At 34.6% G+C, this 21,790-nt stretch overlaps 4 long non-coding RNA genes across 4 annotated transcripts; 3 read left to right on the plus strand and 1 right to left on the minus strand.

Annotated features, from left to right (window-relative positions):
* Positions 1 to 993: 993 nt before the first annotated feature.
* LOC146937381 (uncharacterized) lies at positions 994 to 2,221 on the plus strand. Its single transcript, XR_015030928.1, has 2 exons — positions 994 to 1,107; positions 1,994 to 2,221. It is a non-coding gene; the product is annotated as an uncharacterized LOC146937381 (long non-coding RNA).
* A 4,602-nt stretch (positions 2,222 to 6,823) lies between these two features.
* Positions 6,824 to 9,288, plus strand: LOC146937382 (uncharacterized). The gene is made up of 3 exons (XR_015030931.1): positions 6,824 to 6,983; positions 8,087 to 8,173; positions 9,061 to 9,288. It is a non-coding gene; the product is annotated as an uncharacterized LOC146937382 (long non-coding RNA).
* A 2,284-nt stretch (positions 9,289 to 11,572) lies between these two features.
* LOC146937383 (uncharacterized) lies at positions 11,573 to 12,722 on the plus strand. Its single transcript, XR_015030930.1, has 2 exons — positions 11,573 to 11,805; positions 11,910 to 12,722. It is a non-coding gene; the product is annotated as an uncharacterized LOC146937383 (long non-coding RNA).
* A 1,924-nt stretch (positions 12,723 to 14,646) lies between these two features.
* LOC146937384 (uncharacterized) lies at positions 14,647 to 17,741 on the minus strand. The gene is made up of 2 exons (XR_015030929.1): positions 15,594 to 17,741; positions 14,647 to 15,021 (listed from the first exon to the last, which is right to left on the minus strand). It is a non-coding gene; the product is annotated as an uncharacterized LOC146937384 (long non-coding RNA).
* Between the last annotated feature and the right edge of the window lie 4,049 nt (positions 17,742 to 21,790).

The raw sequence follows: 21,790 nt of genomic DNA on the forward strand, positions 1-21,790 counted from the left end.
ATCCTCCAGATTGAGTTTATTAACATCCACCACATCTTTATCACTTTCAACAGCTTCTGCGTCATTTCTTCTGGAATCATCACCAGAGTCACTACCCTCTTCTTCCACAATCCTATTGGGACCCATCTCCTTTTCTGAATCTGACTTAACACTAGGTACCTTATCATCACTCATATCCCCTTCTTCATCAGATGGCTTAGCAGGTTGACCCATGGATGTGCTAACATCCGGTTCAACATTCTCTTGACCTAGGGTTTCTTTTGGAGCATTCTCAACAGAATCATCACCACTAATTTCATTATCAGGATTACTAACACCCATGTTTTTAGTACTTTCTATAGCATCATTCAAAACATCTAACCCTAATTTTTCACAAGAACCGGTTTCAACAGAGTTATGAGTGGAAACAGGGTTACCTTTTTCTTCAGTGGGTGTTGCAACATCAGAGGATAACTTGGTGTATTTTTCACCAACAACAGCAGTCTTTGAAGAGGTATCTTCCTTGACGACTTTAGAAGGAATCTCCTTGTCATAGAGATCCGTCATAGTTAGGGCAACTTTCAAAATGGATAATATTTTGGGATTCACTTGAACATGAAAAGTATTTGTCAAATTGTTTAGAAATCTTTAAGGTCTCTCAGAAGACTTAGAGTATTTGAAAAAATATTTCCTTGGGTGATTTTAAGGAAAAATGCAATTTAAATTAGTCTCATCGAAGTATTTGGAGAATATTTTAGAAACATTGTTATTTTGAAATTGTCTAAAGAACAAAATGTTTTGAGTAGATAAATTTTTTAAAGAAAAGTCTCTGATGAGAGAGAGTTCTCCATAGTTACTTTTGTCAAAATTATGGTGATTAAGTGTTTTGAGAGGTTTTGAGACGAAGGCTCTTTTGGAAAACATTTTATTTAAGTTTTTGGAATTATTGAAGTTGATCATATTTTCGAGTGAGTTGAATTTCACCTAGAATGGGTAGGAAGCTTTAGAGCCGATATTTACCTAAGTTATTGTATCTGTTAGGATACTTAGCTCGAGGGTTTAGAGACGTTCCTGAGGTAAATGCTTACGAGTTGTAGAGCTGTACATTATAAGGAATGCTTTGCTCAGGTAAGGGCACTTTCTTCAACATCATAGTTACTTAAATGCCTGGATGGTGTATGTGTTATTGTGTGTATTGTGAATATGATATGTTAAGTGAATGTGTTTGCCCAGTGTGGGATTTGTTTGCAATCAACTTGATTATGATATGTTGATGTGCGTTGCTTTCATATGATTTGTGAATAAATATATGAAATGCATGTTGATTCATGAAATGTTGTTTGATATGAATTGAAAGATAATATGTGACTGCCAGTTGATGCATGTTTTTATACTACATATGTTGAATGATGTATAAGAGTTGCATTTGCACATATTGAGTGGACAATATATGCTCATGCATTTCACGGTACGTGTTAGTCCGTTGGACGAACGGGTCTTATAGTACGCGGTAGTTTGTGGAGACGCACGAACGCGCGGGGTGTGGACTGCCGTGAAGGAACCCACCTTAAATCTATGAGATTGGGTCTTATAATACGCGTTAGTTCGTGGAGAAGCACGAACGCGCGGGGTGTGGACTGCCGTGAAGGAACCCACCTTAAATCTGGTCTTATAGTACGCGGTAGTCTGTGGAGACGCACGGACGCGCGGGGAGTGGACTGCCGTGAAGGAACCCACCTTAAATCTATGAGAATCATGATTTTCTTGCCCTCTACGGAGTGGATTATTCCGGAATCATTTGCATGTGATAGGCCAGTGGAGGTTGTATCACACATGTAGAGTCTGCATTTGCTAGGCTAATTGTGCATCATTATAATTTATGTGAGGAATGTTTATGTTGATGCCATTTACCATGCTAGTATATATGCCTGCAGTATTTTTGTAATTATGTTGTTATTAGATCGTGCCCCTTTACATTAATCCGTGGATCGGGCTTTGCCCCATATCCAAATAGGGAGTGTGCTTTGCGGGAATAGCAAAGGCTTTGGAGGTGTAGCAGTTTGGCAGTCAGGCTTGATGCCATTGGAGGGATCTTGTACCATGTCATCCCAGTTCAGAGTTAAGGATCAGCTTAGATGTTTTACTTGTGGTGTCTTATGTTTATGTATTTTTACTTCTTTTGTTTGGGCACCGCTGTAAATGATACTACCATGGGAAATGAATACTCGAACACTAATTTATACTTTCGCAGTGCATGATTTGATATTAAAAGCTCATTGCCTAATATTGTTTTATAAAATGTGACATTTGATTCAGATTGTATTGTTGGTAATGCTTTCAAAATGTTTTACTTACTCTGATTTTAAATTAAAGACGATCCTGAATCCTTTAGTGCATGGCATTGAGTTATTTTAAAAAAAAATGCACTCTTGTTTTGAAAATCGGGCTGTTATATTGTGGTATCAGAGCATGGTAGTAGATTTACTTCAAGGGCTGTGAGTCGGGTGTCCTAAGCTGATCATGAGTCGGGTTTAGTACACATAAGTGCTTGGTGTCCTTTTGTGCTTTGTGTTTTGCTTTGGGCCAAGTATGATATGCTTATGTAGTTGTTTATTCCTTGATGTGGAGAAATTTGTTTTAGCATCTTAGTAGAAAGAGTAGCTAGAACTTAAAGCATTAGTTGATTGTGGTCGACGATTGTTCCTGATCCCCTTTTGATGCAATGGTTTAGAGAGGACAAGTTTGCAGTAAGTTAGAATTGAGATGGGTTCAGACTAGTACCAAGGTTTGGGAGCTGCCTTGACTGGCAGTCACTCACGAGTGTTATGTTGGGATCGGTGAACGCTCGATTGATGGAAAGTCTTTTGGAAAGAGAAAAGTTTGAGAAACTTTGAAGAGGGCATTGGATGTATTCTTCGGTGAATTTCAAGATGAAACATAACAAAGTTGGTAATTGGTGAAGTGATGTGACCACAGTGGTGGTGCATTAAGAAGAGTTGTCAGTCATGACGTATGTGAAGTCTTGAATACGAGCTAAGATACTTTTTTTTTGAGCTAAAAGGGTGCCGCATGTTGAAGCGATTAGACTTCGTAATGTGAAGTAAAGGATTGAAAGGTAGTAGTTGCCTTGGAATGTGAGACTAGGTGCCCGAGGTAGTTTAGATTCGGGACGTAGATCTTTTAATGATGGATATCTTGAGGAGAAAGGTTTGAAACAAAGTGTTTGCAGATGAGTGTTGACATCTGTATGATCTAAGAGAATCAGAAGTATGGATGTTGTTGGGGAATGAGCTTTGAGGCGTTGTGCAGTTGCGCGAGTGTTAAGACCGTTAAGACTGTTGAGCACCGGGAGAGTCTGAACATTCAGAATGCTTGAGTGGTGTTAGAGTGATGGTTTGATTGATAACCCTGAGGTGGTTGGATCTTAAGTTAGAGATATTATCGGCTAGATTTGGGGTGGTGAACCAAGAGATACCTTGTATTTAAGATGTAATGATTCTTCTTGGATTATATGGAAGTGATAATTGAATGTTATGGGAACTTAAATAAGATTTATTCCATGACTAAGCGTGAACAATGTGTTTCACTTATCAGATTGTTTCGTGATTGGATGAGTTGTTCTTGAACAAGTTAATTGTTGGGATTTTGGTTATGAGTTTCAATTGTTTGTGAGATAAGTGAAGTATGTGATTTCGGTGGTACTTTGACGTAAAGCCGTAAAGTAAATTTTTGGAGTTAGGTATGCTTTGAGAGGAACCTAATAGTTTAAGAGAACGCGACAAAATTCAAGATTGGACCGAGTAATATTTTGAGATGTAACGGGAGAAAGTGTGTACTTGAAATTTGGGAATATAAGGAAACTAATTTTGGATGAAGGTTGTGAGAGTAAGATGGAATCTCATCGATGAGTGAAGAAGTGTATATGTCATGGTAACCAGAAGTTGTGCTTATGAGATGGGGGCTCGTCAATTGGTGAAATGTGTCTATGATGGTAACCAAAAGCTATGCATAATAGATGATTCTTTTGGGATAAAAGGATTCCATGATCTTTGGTTAGGTCTTGATGACTCAAGTGAAATTGGAAAATTACAAGATTATTCCGCTATGACAATAATCGTTAAGAAAAGAGAAGTTTGGATCATGTACGTTTATGAAATAACCCAACATAACTTTGAATCGGTTATGGTTTTGGATTTTGACCAGTGAGTCAAAAAGTATGAAGTTGAGGTATCTGCAAAGGGGTAGTGCCTACAAAGTAGTTACTCGACAGGTTAGTGTTCGGCATGGACAAGAGAGTAAAGGCAGTCTAAGAATTGAGAAAATGTTGGAATCAAAAGGAAATTTAAGTGACTACGGTGATGGACTCCGCCAAGGTTCGGGATGCGTTATGAGTATTAGATGGAAGATATGACTTGCAAGATTGAGAATTTATGAAGGAATTGTTAACACACATGATTTGGAACTTGCCACTGTGGTATTGAATTTTGGACTTAAGGGCATTGTTTCATCGATGTTAACAATGTATATTTATTGTGTGTAACTGACTGAAAAAGTAAGTACTTTTGAGTGGAAGAACTTAAGTCTGGTAAGGAATGATTGCAGGAAATCCATGAGGATGTTGAAGTTGTACTTACGACTTTCAGAAAGGTAGGATGAAGTAGTTCTAAGTAGAGTTTAGAGAATTTCGTTTATGATGAAATGGTTAGTGAAGTATACCAAGGCGTGATATCAACACGTTGAAAAATCAATGATTTGAGATGTTGACAACATTGATAGTTGAACAATGATGAGAATGGAAATGTTTTAAGATATATTTTGTATATAGGATTTCATGAGGACCCTAAAGTTGAAATGTATTAAGATTCAGATGGATTATTGAGAAGAGACTATGAGTTTACGGGAGGAAAGACTTGTTTGTGACATCACATGGTTATTGAAGGAAAGTATAAAGAGTTCCTGTGAGGATAAATGTTGATCCGATGAAGAAAACATTTTTGGTTAAGGTATGTTGCTACAAGTTAGGTGTTGATCTTGAGACTTAAGATGCTAAGGCGTGATGTGAGTATTGGTAATCTTGGACAAAAATACGATGTAAATATTGTTATAGTATGACTTTAAAGGTGAAACAATGTATTGTTAAGCATTGAGTATAACGTTAGTTGTAACATTTTGGTCCATTTAAGATGGTGTTTGTTTAAACTTGTCAACAAGTTTTGAATTTTTAATAGGATTCTTATGTGAAGAGATTCATATCAGTATAGTTGCGTTACTGGCGTAAGTCAAAAAGGTATGAATATTATTAAGGGATAAAAACTCCCTATAGAAGCGGTGACTTCGTGGTTCTTGTATCAACTTCGTGGTCGGGGTAGCAGTGAATGTTTGTGTATTTTGTCTTGGACGTTACGAATGTTCTACACTTGATAGCTATTCGAGAGGTTTATATAGTTTTGAGGACTCAGTTGAGATGAAAAACAAATGGGTGATGAAGCCTAAAGAAAAATTCAAGAGAGAATTTTCGTTAAGAGATGTGATTAAAATGATAGATATGGAAGGCTAAAGGAGTATAGCGCTTGAATTGAGGATCTTAACCTTGTATGAGGCTTGATAAAGCAATTTTGTGAAAGTTAGGAGGTTCTAAGTTGAGTGTTTGAGGTTTTTATTCACTGGAAAGAAGCAAGATGAATAAAGAAACTAATGGAAATTGATGTTTATGTTGGAATGATTATATTCCTTGTGCCTCAGGATAGACCTGAGTGCAGGTTGCAAGAAACACTGTTACAGTTTGGTTAAGATGGTCTACGACACCATCATGACTGCTAGCTATCTATTGACAAATTAGGGAACTGATCATCCTTAATGTGTTGTTGATAGAAAGTGAACATCATGTTGAATGGAATAAGTCAATCTTACCCAGTGTTGTAGTGTGAAATTTTTGGAGGGTAGACGTGGAGACATCAAGAATTTTGATTGTGGACCTAGGCTCTTGAGGGACCTAGTGTTGTATTTATGTGTTCTTTGAGGTGATCCTGAGTGGAGTACTCGAGTTGTGATGTCTAGATGTGTGTCTAGAGTTTGAAGTTTATACGACTTTGTAAAGGGTCACAGTAGGTGTATTGTCATGTCATTGTTGGTAGTAGTAATGACTAGATAAGTTGTTACTATTATCTTAGTTTCGAGGACGAAACTTCTTTTTGGAGGGTTGTAATGTAAGACCCATAATTTAGCTGCGACTAAATTTAGGGCTTTGTATTTTGTTCTGACGTTTTCTTTGTTAATAAATGACATTTTGTCGAAAAATTATTTTGATTCCAAAACTATTATTTTGAATGGAAACTTGAAGAGCAAGTTAGTTATGTGAGGTCTAGGATTGACTCACATATATTGTTTTTCTATTCTGGGTGATTGAGTATGATTTTCATGATGTTTGTTAAGAATGATTATGTTTTTGTGACTTGAGTTAAGGGGAATGCATGAGTATGTGTTTTCTTAATCTTGTAGAATCAAATATGAATTCGCCTGCAAATGAAATATTAATGGACCTTGAGAGTCATTATATTCATCCAGGGAATTTACTATTCGTTTTGGGAATTTAGCAATATCATATTTGCGAGTTGAGAAAATTCCCGAAAAGAAAAATATTAGAGATTAATAGTGATTTTTGAATAAGGAGACAGTTCTAAGATGTTTGAAACCGGTTAAATGTTCATCAGAGTTAGGATAGAACTTTATCAGTTACGTGTGCCTTAGACCGCGAGAACCGGGTCCGGTTTAATTCCAAACCAATCCACCTACTATATATAGTAAGCTTGTGGTCCAAAACTCACAAAATCACAATTTTCTCTCTCTTATCTCTCCAAATCCGTAAGTCTTCTCCTCCCCATAATCTTCATCTTGTTTTGGCCATAACTTCTTCGTTCCTTGTCCGAATCGCGCAAACGAGATATCAAAACGAAGCTAGCGACGAATCCTACCTTCCTATGCGTGATTCACTATCATTTGATGAGGTATTCCTCTCCTTTTTCCTCTTTTAAATCACGGTTTTGATATTTGTAAGGGTAAGAGTATCGAGTTTTGGTTTTCTTGCATGATGTTATGTATTAATGTTGTTGGGTAAGTCCGTATGAGTATAGATCTTAAAGAAAATTTAAGATCGGATCATTTTAAAATTTTAGTGTTTTTGGAAAAGTGTTGGACTGTGAATTTTATTTGATATTTATGCTTTAGACGAGTAAATGAGTTGATTCAACCGATTAGTTTTTGAAAAATGTTGTCCGGATGAAAGGGCTGAACCGTACAAGGGCATTTTCGTCATTTTAAAACTGTTGAAATGTGAAAATGAGTTGACCAATGGATTCGCGTCGTTGAGACAGTCGAAATGGACTTATGGTTCGCGACGTTTCGACAACGGATGAATTTATTGGGATTTTCTTAAAATAATTTGTGTTGAGCTGACGCTGGAAGTGACTGCTGACACTATCAGAGTTCGAATTTTTATGTTTGAACTGTTGAGTGGTGAAAATATTTTGTCTGTGAATTTGTGTTAGGTTGACTGAGCCAGAGGCTCTGGTATGCGATGTAAACACAAAGGAGACTTTGTCGAAAATTCGTCAGATTCATTTTATCTTATTTTTGAGTGGTTTTGAAAAGAGGTTTCAAAACGGATAATATTTTGGGATTCACCTGAACATGAAAAGTATTTGTCAAATTGTTTAGAAATCTTTAAGGTCTCTCAGAAGACTTAGAGTATTTGAGAAAATATTTCCTGGGTGATTTTAAGGAAAAATGCAATTTAAATTAGTCTCATCGAAGTATTTGGAGAATATTTTGGAAACATTGTTATTTTAAAATTGTCTAAAGAACAAAATGTTTTGAGTAAATAAATTTTCGAAAGAAAAGTCTCTGATGAGAGAGAGTTCTCCACAGTTACTTTTGTCAAATTTATGGTGATTAAGTGTTTTGAAAGGTTTTGAGACGAAGGCTCTTTTGGAAAACATTTTATTTAAGTTTTTGGAATTATTGAAGTTGAACATATTTCCGAGTTGAATTTCACCTAGAATGGGTAGGAAGCTTTAGAGCCGATATTTACCTAAGTTATTGTATCTGTTAGGATACTTAGCTCAAGGGTTTAGAGACGTTCCTGAGGTAGATGCTTACGAGTTGTAGAGCTGTACATTATAAGGAATGCTTTGCTCAGGTAAGGGCACTTTCTTCAACATCATAGTTACTTAAATGCCTGGATGGTGTATGTGCTATTGTGTGTATTGTGAATATGATATGTTAAGTGAATGTGTTTGCCCAGTGTGGGATTTGTTTGCAATCAACTTGATTATGATATGTTGATTTGCGTTGCTTTCATATGATTTATGAATAAATATATTAAATGCATATTGATTCATGAAATGTTGTTTGATATGAATTGAAAGATAATATGTGAACTGCCAGTTGAGGCATGTTTTTATACTACATATGTTGAATGATGTATAAGAGTTGCATTTGCACATATTGAGTGGACAATATATGCTCATGCATTTCATGGTACGTGTTAGTCCGTTGGACACACGGGTCTTATAGTACGCAGTAGTTCGTGGAGACACACGAACGCGCGGGGTGTGGACTGCCGTGAAGGAACCCACCTTAAATCTATGAGATTGGGTCTTATAATACGCGGTAGTTCATGGAGACGCACGAAGGCACGGGGTGTGGACTGCCATGAAGGAACCCATCTTAAATCTGGTCTTATAGTACGCGGTAGTCTGTGGAGACGCACGGACGCGCGGGGTGTGGACTGCCGTGAAGGAACCCACCTTAAATCTATGAGAATCATGATTTTCTTACCCTCTGTGGAGTGGATTATTCCGGAATCATTTGCATGTGATAGGCCAGTGGAGGTTGTATCACACATGTAGAGTCTGCATTTGCTAGGCTAATTGTGCATCATTATATTTTGTGTGAGGAATGTTTATGCTGATGCCATTTACCATGCTAGTATATATGCCTGCAGTATTTTTGTAATTGTGTTGTTATTAGATCGTGACCCTTTACATTAATTCGTGGATCGGGCTTTGCCCCATATCCAAATAGGGAGTGTGCTTTGCGGGAATAGCAAAGGCTTTGGAGGTGTAGCAGTTTGGCAGTCAGGCTTGATGCCATTGGTGGGATTTTGTACCATGTCATCCCAGTTCAGAGTTAAGGATCAGCTTAGATGTTTTACTTGTGGTGTCTTATGTTTATGTATTTTTACTTCTTTTGTTTGGGCACTGCTGTAAATGATACTACCATGGGAAATGAATACTCGAACACTAATTTATACTTTCGCAGTGCATGATTTGATATTAAAAGCTCATTGCCTAATATTGTTTTATAAAATGTGACATTTGATTCAGATTGTATTGTTGGTAATGCTTTCAAAATGTTTTACTTACTCTGATTTTAAATTAAAGACGATCCTGAATCCTTTAGTGCATGGCATTGAGTTATTTTAAAAAGAAAAAAAATGCACTCTTGTTTTGAAAATCGGGCTGTTACAACCGGCCACCTTCTGGAACGATTAAATTCTTACTATTCCTTGCTCCGAGTTCACACTTCTCAGTTCTTCTTCATCACATACTTCGTTCCTCCTGGGTCCTATTCAGCTCTCAGGCTTCCGTCCTAATCGTCGAATGCTAAATTGAGTTGATCAAGCTCAACTAACAACAACAATTAGAACATTTACCTGGAACCCAATGGTCCCACTACCTTAGTTGTAACTTACGGAGAGCCCCGGGTGGAGTAACCCCAAGTACAATCCCATACATGACCGATGAAAACCTAGCTAAGGCACATCGGACTCCCTCAGTGACGTGCGGGCCCCCTTGCGGAGCTTATCCCGTTCACACGACACCTACGTCTTACATACTCATTTACCACAGATCCTTAATCGATCCTATCTGTGGTCAACTACACATACATCAGAGTCTTGATCATACATACATGAAGGGTTAAACCTAAACATACTTGCTCGTTTACCACGGGTCCGTGATCTACCCGTTTGGCGGTAAACTTCCTAAATAGGCATACTCATTCATAATGAAGGGATTAGCTTATCTATTCACGGCTTAACATGCTTACATGGTCATTCTAGTTCACATACGAAGAGAATACACTAATCACTTCGCGTCTTATCATACATGGGACTCATGCTTAGCATTCTAGTTCTCGACAAACTATGTCGAGGCTCTACATTCATTCCCTTCCTTAAAGATTAGCTTGCTACCAGACTTATATCATATCATTCTCTCGTACGCCATGCATTACTAATTATGTTAAGTACTTGCTTCATTCTCAAGAAAACCTTTTAAAAGATTATCAAAAAGGACCTTTGTTTGAGGGGTTTACTTTTGTAAAAACATCACAGGGAAAATCCCAGCACGAAACTGCCAAAAACTGCCTAAAACGAGCCAACATGAAGTTTTGATGCTGTCAGCTCGCCATGGCGAGTTGGTGGCGAGTTGGTGGAGAGCAGACCCTGTGTTCTGTGGTCTAGCTCGCCATGGCGAGTACTTGCTTGCCCCGACGAGTTATGACAGTCTAGAACTTGCAAAAATGGCATTTTTGGCTCAAAAACCTCAAAACCAAGTGACCAAAAGCATATTTTAACTCTATGGATCATAGAATACCTGAAAAACATTCATTCAGCAAGTATTTGCATGTTTAGCAAGCATGACATGAAAAGGGCAACTAATCACAACACATAAAACCCTAAGAATTCATGTTTCCTTACAAGATTAAACACATGATCCCAAGGGTGGATAAACTATCTATAGAACTCACCTAACATGATTCTTGTGATTGCTCCAAGTTCCAAGCTCAAGCAAACCAAACCCTAGTTCTTGATTCACCCATGATCCTTTACTTTTTCTACCAAACCAAGCTTCCAAGCATCACCTTCACTTCACATCTTTCCAACCCTAACTTCATGAAGGAGAGAAGATTTGAAGCTTAAGCATAAATCCAAAGTCAATAGTTGCTTCTTGCACAAAAGATCATCAAACTTCATGCTTGATTACCAATTGAAAAGATTGTGGAAGTTTGAGGGAAGAAGATTGAGGAGAGAGGCGATGGAGTAGAGAGAAGGAGGAGAGAATTTCTTTTCTCAAAACCTAGAGAGAGAAAGAATATGAATTATGTCTATTTTGACCCCAAATCACTTAAATACCCCTTTTGCGTGAAAGTACCATAATGCCCTTCACCATAATTGTGTTTAACTGACACTGATACTTAACTCGTGTTTGTCCGTTGTCGTTGATAAACATTCTCTGTCATACTTACTTTCTGTGAACATTTGTCCTCTGACACGTTTGACTGGTAATATTCCATTACTGACGTGTGGGATATTACACCCGATGTCCACCCTTACTCTTGACTTCATTAACAGGTATATTTTATGAATAAATTTTCACCCTATAATTTTGTCCAAATTTTTTAATTATTCTATGGTAATTTCAATTTATAAATAAATGTGTTGCCACCTCTTCAATGCATTATAATTTCTACAATCATTTTTTGGTTTATGTAATATTTCAAATTGTTTAGTTTTTTAAAATTTTCCCTTGTCCATTATGAAAGGATGAACGAGAAAGAAAAAAAGTATAATAAAATTATTATAAATAATATACAAGATTGTTTTCAGAGAGACATTTAAATAAAGTTCCAAATTCTTGATTTGATTCTTACAACTCTAAAAGGGCTAAGATCTCTTAAGAACTCATAAAACTATGACTCAAATTTCTAAGTTTGTTTATGCCTTGATAATCTTTTTTTCTTTATTTCTTGTTGTAACCAATGCTGGTAAGCCTTTTCTTTACACCATTTTCAAAAAAAAAAAAAAAATCATATACACACTATTTGATCACTTATTATTGACAATCATTTATCCTTATATGATATCGCAGGTATGTTTGTCTGCAAAGTTGACATTGATTGTCCACAAATATTATGTTTCGAGAAACAAATAGCGAAATGCATTGATCGTATGTGTGAGTGCGTAAATTGTTAAGTGCATTGATCATATGTGTAAGCGTATAATTTTATTTTTATGTAATATTGTTGGTAATTTTAATTTTTATCAAAATTTCGTCTATGTTTCTTTGATATTAATTTTCTTTGACAAGCTGAAAATCATATTATTATATTATAAATGTGTTGTTACATTTATTTTTGCAAAGAAGATATTGAAAACAACATCCTCCATGTAGATATACAATTTCTTTAACAAAGAAAGTCAATGTTTTAATATATTTAGTTGTTGTTTTTATATTTATTTTTAAGATATTATTATATTATAAATTTAAATAAATTCAATTTAATATACTTACACAATCTATGATATTATTATTCGTGCACACAAACTTATTTAATATCCTCGGGCAACGCCGGGGCTCTAAACTAGTACTATATATAAAGAAAACTATCCCTTTCAGCACTTTTGGGTTGAACTTTTCTTTTCAAAAATACCCTCAATTTTCAATACAAATAACACATGTAGCAAATAGATAAGAATAAATTCAAATATTAAAACAAATGTTACAAACATGATATGAAAACACACACACACACACACACACACACACACACACACACACACACACATATATATATATATATATATATATATATATGGGTTATGATAGAAGACACCTTTTATGAAGGTGTCTTTTATCAAGTTACTCTATGAGCATTTGCGAAAAGACACCAACTTATTTTTATGAAGATGTCTTTTAGCAAAGTTATAACTTAAAAGTGAAAATCACACCTTAAGGTGTGACTTGTTAAAAGACACCACCAAAGGGTGGCTTGTAACAAAACCATATATATATATATATATATATATATATATATATATATATATATATATATATATATATATATATATATATATATCTGTGTGTGTGTGTGTTCATATCGTGTTTGTAACATTTGTTTTAATATTTGAATTTATTCTTATCTATTTGCTACATGTGTTATTTGTATTGAAAATTGATGGTATTTTTGAAAAGAAAAGTTCAACCCAAAAGTGCTGAAAGGGATAGTTTTCTTTATATATAGTACTAGTTTAGAGCCCCGGCGTTGCCCGAGGATATTAAATAAGTTTGTGTGCACGAATAATAATATCATAGATTGTGTAAGTATATTAAATTGAATTTATTTAAATTTATAATATAATAATATCTTAAAAATAAATATAAAAACAACAACTAAATATATTAAAACATTGACTTTCTTTGTTAAAGAAATTGTATATCTACATGGAGGATGTTGTTTTCAATATCTTCTTTGCAAAAATAAATGTAACAACACATTTATAATATAATAATATGATTTTCAGCTTGTCAAAGAAAATTAATATCAAAGAAACATAGACGAAATTTTGATAAAAATTAAAATTACCAACAATATTACATAAAAATAAAATTATACGCTTACACCTATGATCAATGCACTTAACAATTTACGCACTCACACATACGATCAATGCATTTCGCTATTTGTTTCTCGAAACATAATATTTGTGGACAATCAATGTCAACTTTGCAGACAAACATACCTGCGATATCATATAAGAATAAATGATTGTCAATAAGTGATCAAATAGTGTGTATATGATTTTTTTTTTTTTTAAAATGGTGTAAAGAAAAGGCTTACTAGCATTGGTTACAACAAGAAATAAAGAAAAAAAGATTCCTTTTGGTGGGGTCATAATTCCGCAAATTCTCGAGGATTGCACTGGCTGTCTTGGGAGCGTCTTTCAGTTCCGAAGGTGTTTGGAGGTATGGGAGTTAAGGGCCTAAAGGCATTTAATATGGCTATGGTTGGTAAGCAGGTTTGGAAGTTGGTTTCTTCTCCAGAGTCTTTAATCACTCGTTTACTCAAAGCTAAATATTTTCCTCGAAGTGACTATTTTGGAGCTAGTATAGGCCATAATCCTAGTTATGTTTGGCGTAGTATTTGGAGTGCTAAAGATGTGATTCGACGTGGTTTTCAGTGGAGTATAGGTACAGGCGAACACATTCCAGTTTGGGATCACCCTTGGATCAGTAATGTTGCTCCAATTTTACCATCAACTCATCATCATTTGGAGTGGCCATCTATCACTGTTTCTGACTTGTTGATTACAACCCAGAAACAATGGAATATGGAGCTCATTAATACTTTTTTTGACAATGTTACTGCTAGAAATATTTTTAACACTCTGTTGCTTCCTTCGGTATCTTATGATGTGCATGTTTGGAAGTTCGAGAGGGATGGTACTTATTCAGTTAAAAGTGCTTATAAGGATATCCTAAATCATGATGTGGCAGTTGTTCAACACCGTGTGCCGGGTAACTGGAATTGTATCTGGAGTTTAAAATTGCCCCCGAAAGTTAAGAATTTCCTTTGGCGAGCTTGCCGTAATTGCTTGCCCACGAGAATCCGTTTGCAATATAAAGGAGTTCAGTGTACTGATAGGTGTGCAGTGTGTGATGATTTTGGCGAGGATAATACTCATTTGTTCTATATGTGCAGTAAAAGTATGCTTTGTGTAACGCCCCGTTTTTCAGCACCAAATATTGTGTTTAATTTTTTTTTTTAACGAAGAAAGAAAAGTGTTAAACCTTTTTATACACAAGTTATAAACGTTTAAGAACAAAATAAACTAAAGGTTACTTTATAAAATGAACATTAGAGTTATATAAAGCTTTGTTTGACAACGGAATAATTTACAAGACATAGGTACATCCCTACGCAGCGGGAGAATTTCCTTTCAAAAGTATTCACTAAAATAAAAAAAACCCTAAGCTGATCTTTAACTATAAAAAATATAAAGTTGGGAACTGGACCTACCAATGACCTCACCCTAAAGGATTTCTCCTACTAACTATGCGACTGGTCTCGAGTACGTCCCCTGTGAACTTTATCTATCCCGAAGCTAAGTTAAACCCCCAAGGCGAAATAGTACGCGCATCCGAGGTGGTGGATTCATCATCGTCCGCTGTCGTATCTTGACTCCATCGGAATCATCATAATCTAATGGCGTATAGCCCACATATCCACTGAAAGGGTCACCAATCCAAAAATAACAAATATCCAAGAAGCATAAACAGAGCAAATATTATACGTGGATTGAAGATCTCATTTCAACCCACGTATGAAAACAAGTAGAAATTAAGATTAATAAATATTATTAAGACTCGATTCCTAATGCAATGCCTATATGCCGACTCTACATGAGTGTGAAGCCTATCACAGGACATCACATGCAAATGATTCCGGAATTAATACACCTCCACAGAGGGTTGTGGCCGCGCCACTAAGGAGATGAGTATCTACTCACCTATCAGACTCAATGATCCACTACGGGATAAGGTGGTCTTCAACGCACCCCGTGCCACCTCTCCGGTGTGCACCTCGTGACTCCTCTCTGGTGGCCACGTTTACTATGAAATGCATGAGCATACGATTCCCCTTATATGCTAATGCAACAACTTACATATGCAATATCTCAAATATATCATCAGACAAGTATGAAAATACGGAGCAGATATACATAACAAGGAATAGTGTATAAATATATCTAAAAAGTGGATAGGTGCCCTTACCTCGACTAGCTTTCAATCCAAAACAATATGTCTTTCTCACTTTTACATCTTTTAGTCATCAAAGTCCCCCAAGAACTCAATAACCTTCACATATGATATTGTAGATATTTTGCTCACACCAATAGCTCTCCAAGTAAAGATATTTATTTCTCTTCTTACTCATTAATTTTCCCATTTCTTACTCAAACTTGCACAATCTCACTTTTTCTCAATAGTTCACAACACCAACACTCAAGGAGACAGAAAAGAAAACTAAAGGAGTATAGAGAGAGAAGATCGGACTCGAGAGAAAGCAAGAAAGATAAAACTCAACTAGTTTCTACCCAAGGAGACCACGGTGTTGAAGATCATGAGTAAAGTCGGGATTTATCGTTCCTATTATTATTTATTTTAATTCTTTAGATCAAAGTTAACACTATTAGAAGTTTTCTATTCCTAAAATTAACTAACATCGGAAAATTACTCTTAATCAAGAAAACTTTTCTAACTTTAATCAAGATTACCTTATTTTAAACCAACCTTAAATTATAATGATCTTAACGTTTTTGTAATTAAATTTTAAAGAAGAATTCGAGAGTCTCATTTGATTTTATGTCGCTTCCCAAACTTCGTTAAGTCCGTTAAAACTTTAAACGTGCAAACTAAAATTATCAACAACGTCAAGAGTATTGTTTTTCATTGTTCTTAAAACAATTGAGATCATAATCATTTTTTTAAAAGTATTAAAAAGGCATGGTACAATAATTTCTTCCTACAAATATTGCGTCGAGAAAAGTCCAGCCCATATGTAAAAACTCTAAGCTTTTTATTCTAAAAATAGTATTCTTTAAAGTTTTAACTACATATCATTTTCTTTTATTTTTAAAGCAATTGAGATCATGGTCACCCATTTTTTCTAAAGGACTAAAAAGGCATAATACACAATTTGTTCCTACAAATTTTACGATGAAAAATATTCAGCGCATATATATAAAATTTGTTAAGCTATTCATTCTAAAAACAATACTATATATTTAGTGTCTAATAACCATTCTTTTTGGGTTACTAAATAAACCATTGATTTTAGACAAAAAGTGGTAAAAGTTTAAGCATATTCTATAATATATTTTTACACCAAAAATAAGTTTCATTCCAAAGTCCATAGCTTCAACTCTTAAGTCTACTTTAACATTATATTTTTCTTTATATCGACACATAGTTATATATTTTGTTAGTCATGATTCGGAGGAAAGTCAAAGTCCCAATGTCCATATATTCATTTTTCTTGGCATCGTCCATATGCATATACACACACGTTAAAAGTCCAATATGTCCAAAAATATATTTTGCTTAGATAATAATATTTAGCTTTATGAAAAATTAATTTATGAACCACCTCTTAGTTTATTAGTGAGTAAGCTTATTCATTTTACACTAGAAACTTTGTCTATAAAATCCACTAATATGTCCATTATCTTCTTTGAAAGGTGCTTAAAGCTTTTAACGGTTAGAGGTGAATATGTAAATTATTAATCAATCTAGTGAACAAAATGAAAGGCCTTAAATGAAGGAACGCCAGAACATGAGAAATGAACTTGAGCAACAAGACTAGAAGGAGGGTATAATAAACACAAAACAGAAAATTTGAAGGAAAAGAAAACCAAATAACGGCAACTTCAACCAAAAGAGAGAAAATAAATTGTTTCCTTTTGCTATCTTTGTGTAATATATACTAACACATGAGCAAGTACAAAAATAAGTTGTGAATAGGATTTAGAGAAAAACTTCACCGACACAACACCATATATGCACACGGTTTTAAAAGGGAAAAGATGAAGATAGAAAAGAAGCTTACATGCTAAAGTGATCACAAGCACCACCATGTTAAATGGATCATTTTTGGTTCACAACTTTTTCTCCAATTTTCTTTGGATTTATATTTCATTTTATTTTAAAACATGGAGTATTTGTAAACTCAAAAGCCAAGAGGAATACAAGAAGTTGAAAAGGAGATTAAAAGAGAGAGCTTTACGGTTTTGAGAGGGGAAGGAGAGAAGATAGAAGAATGAAGAAGAACATAGATGAAAGAAGAGAGAAGGAGAGTAGAGAAAAGAAACGTGAAAGAAAGAAGAGAGAAGTTGAAGTGAGAGAATGAGAGGAAGTGTGAATGAGCAACTTTGATTTGCATATACATATATTTATAAAAGAATTAGAATATGCATGTGTGTGTGTGTGGGGTTACCGTGTGTGTTTGTGTGTGGATAAGAAGATGAAAGTAGATATTTTCTTTAAAGCCAATCTCTATTATACTATACTAGTTACACTTGGTTCTTATGAGAGAAAATTTTCAATGGCAAAAATATTTTTATAACATAAATCAATCATAAATAATTTTATGAGTTTATACAAAAAATTTCGTACAAAACGGAGTTTGTTTTAAAAATTAAGCGCGGTAAAATTTCCGTTTATGGAAGAGACTGAATATCAAATTCTCGAGAAATTTTCTGAAAAATTTATCATGAGTCGCTATCGCGACAAAAACTACAAAATATTCGAGTAGCGATAAAAATTCATCGTCAAAGGTATTATTTATTTTTATCGTAAACTAAAATAAACGAGGTAGCATAATATTATATTATTAACATTTATTTATTTTCTAAAATTACGGGTCTTACATTACTACCCCCTAAAAAGAGTTTCGTCCTCGAAACTTGGAGATGCAAATACTTCTATTAGTCATAAACGACAATAAAACATGTAGTACTACGAAAAATTCTCTTGGAGGTATTCCTCTCACCGTATCATTCTCCTAAATTCACATACATAATATTTAAAACCACACTTTATGAGCTTATCTTTAGCAATTTTACGCTTTAACTAAATAACATTCGCTTGATTTGGGAAATATTTCCACTAATTACTAGACCATTCAGGCGCCTAAATCCAAACGCTATAGTTTTTAACTCGTCCTTAACTTAACACAAAGATATTTTCCTTTAAGGGCCCATAAAGTGATGATCTCTTACCCTTTTAACTTAATGTATTTGACGTCTATACACACTATAACCGTAGATAAGAAAACATGTTCCCTTCAACGTGACTTAATGAAATATTATCCAATCCACTTCGAGATAAATCTCGATAGATTGTAGGGGTAAAAAAATTATATTTCGTAGAAATTGCCTCTCGGACCCACTAAGCTCCTACAAGACTCAAAACCTAGTGATACCTTAACACATATGTGGTACAAGGGCTTGTTTTAGTTAAGAAAAGATCAACTAAAGGAAGCAAAACTTGCTTCACAAAAGGGAAAAAGTTCAGAGTACAACAAGACTCGAAACAAATTTCTCCCACTAAACCAGACTATTGATCAGCTTAGGACAGACGACTCAAAGACTCTAAGAAAAGTCATCCAAAGCTCTGATACCACAATGTAACGCCCCGTTTTTCAGCACCAAATATTGTGTTTAATTTTTTTTTTAACGAAGAAAGAAAAGTGTTAAACCTTTTTATACACAAGTTATAAACGTTTAAGAACAAAATAAACTAAAGGTTACTTTTTAAAATGAACATCAGAGTTATATAAAGCTTTGTTTGGCAACGGAATAATTTACAAGACATAGGTACATCCCTACGCAGAGGGAGAATTTCCTTTCAAAAGTATTCACTAAAATAAAAAAAAACCCTAAGCTGATCTTTAACTATAAAAAATATAAAGTTGGGAACTGGACCTACCAATGACCTCACCCTAAAGGATTTCTCCTACTAACTATGCGACTGGTCTCGAGTACGTCCCCTGTGAACTTTATCTATCCCGAAGCTAAGTTAAACCCCCAAGGCGAAATAGTACGCGCATCCGAGGTGGTGGATTCATCATCGTCCGCTGTCGTATCTAGACTCCATCGGGATCATCATAATCTAATGGCGTATAGCCCACATATCCACTGAAAGGGTCGCCAATCCAAAAATAACAAATATCCAAGAAGCATAAACAGAGCAAATATTATAGGTGGATTGAAGATCTCATTTCAACCCACGTATGAAAACAAGTAGAAATTAAGATTAATAAATATTATTAAGACTCGATTCCTAATGCAATGCCTATATGTCGACTCTACATGAGTGTGAAGCCTATCACAGGACATCACATGCAAATGATTCCGGAATTAATACACCTCCGCAGAGGGTTGTGGCCGCGCCACTAAGGAGATGAGTATCTACTCACCTATCAGACTCAATGATCCACTACGGGATAAGGTGGTCTTCAACGCACCCAGTGCCACCTCTCCGGTGTGCACCTCGTGACTCCTCTCTGGTGGCCACGTTTACTATGAAATGCATGAGCATACGATTCCCCTTATATGCTAATGCAACAACTTACATATGCAATATCTCAAATATATCATCAGACAAGTATGAAAATACGGAGCAGATATACATAACAAGGAATAGTGTATAAATATATCTAAAAAGTGGATAGATGCCCTTACCTCGACTAGCTTTTAATCCAAAACAATATGTCTTTCTCACTTTTACATCTTTTAGTCATCAAAGTCCCCCAAGAACTCAATAACCTTCACATATGATATTGTAGATATTTTGCTCACACCAATAGCTCTCCAAGTAAAGATATTTATTTCTCTTCTTACTCATTAATTTTCCCATATGTCACTCAAACTCTCACAATCTCACTTTTTCTCAATAGTTCACAACACCAACACTCAAGGAGACAGAAAAGAAAACTAAAGGAGTATAGAGAGAGATGATCGGACTCGAGAGAAAGCAAGAAAGATAAAACTCAACTAGTTTCTACCCAAGGAGACCACGGTGTTGAAGATCATGAATAAAGTCGAGATTTATCGTTCCTTTTATTATTTATTTTAATTCTTTAGATCAAAGTTAACACTATTAGAAGTTTTCTATTCCTAAAATTAACTAACACCGGAAAATTACTCTTAATCAAGAAAACTTTTCTAACTTTAATCAAGATTACCTTATTTTAAACCAACCTTAAATTATAATGATCTTTAACGTTTTTGTCATTAAATTTTAAAGAAGAATTCGAGAGTCTCATTTGATTTTATGTCGCTTCCCAAACTTCGTTAAGTCCGTTAAAACTTTAAACGCGCAAACTAAAATTATCAACAACGTCAAGAGTATTGTTTTTCATTGTTCTTAAAACAATTGAGATCATAATCATTTTTTTAAAAGTATTAAAAAGACATGGTACAATAATTTCTTCCTACAAATATTACGTCGAGAAAAGTCCAGCCCATATGTAAAAACTCTAAGCTTTTTATTCTAAAAATAGTATTCTTTAAAGTTTTAACTACATATCATTTTCTTTTATTTTTAAAGCAATTGAGATCATGGTCACCCATTTTTTCTAAGGGACTAAAAACGCATAATACACAATTTGTTCCTACAAATTTTACGATGAAAAATATTCAGCGCATATATATAAAAATTGTTAAGCTATTCATTCTAAAAACAATACATATTTAGTGTCAAATAACCATTCTTTTTGGGTTACTAAATAAACCATTGATTTTAGACAAAAAGTGGTAAAAGTTTAAGCATATTCTATAATATATTTTTACACCAAAAATAAGTTTCATTCCAAAGTCCATAGCTTCAACTCTTAAGTCTACTTTAACATTATTTTTTTCTTTATATCGACACATAGTTATATATTTTGTTAGTCATGATTCGGAGGAAAGTCAAAGTCCCAATGTCCATATATTCATTTTTCTTGGCATCGTCCATATGCATATACACACACGTTAAAAGTCCAATATGTCCAAAAATATATTTTGCTTAGATAATAATATTTAGCTTTATGAAAAATTAATTTATGAACCACCTCTTAGTTTATTAGTGAGTAAGCTTATTCATTTTACACTAGAAACTTTGTCTATAAAATCCACTAATATGTCCATTATCTTCTTTGAAAGGTGCTTAAAGCTTTTAACGGTTAGAGGTGAATATGTAAATTATTAATCAATCTAGTGAACAAAATGAAAGGCCTTAAATGAAGGAACGCCAGAACATGAGAAATGAACTTGAGCAACAAGACTAGAAGGAGGGTATAATAAACACAAAACAGAAAATTTGAAGGAAAAGAAAACCAAATAACGGCAACTTCAACCAAAAGAGAGAAAATAAATTGTTTCCTTTTGCTATCTTTGTGTAATATATACTAACACATGAGCAAGTAC

This window comes from Medicago sativa, chromosome 3 (genome assembly GCF_051527215.1).
Source record: "Medicago sativa cultivar Bolivia chromosome 3, Bolivia_mono, whole genome shotgun sequence".
Taxonomy (NCBI): Eukaryota; Viridiplantae; Streptophyta; class Magnoliopsida; order Fabales; family Fabaceae; genus Medicago; species Medicago sativa.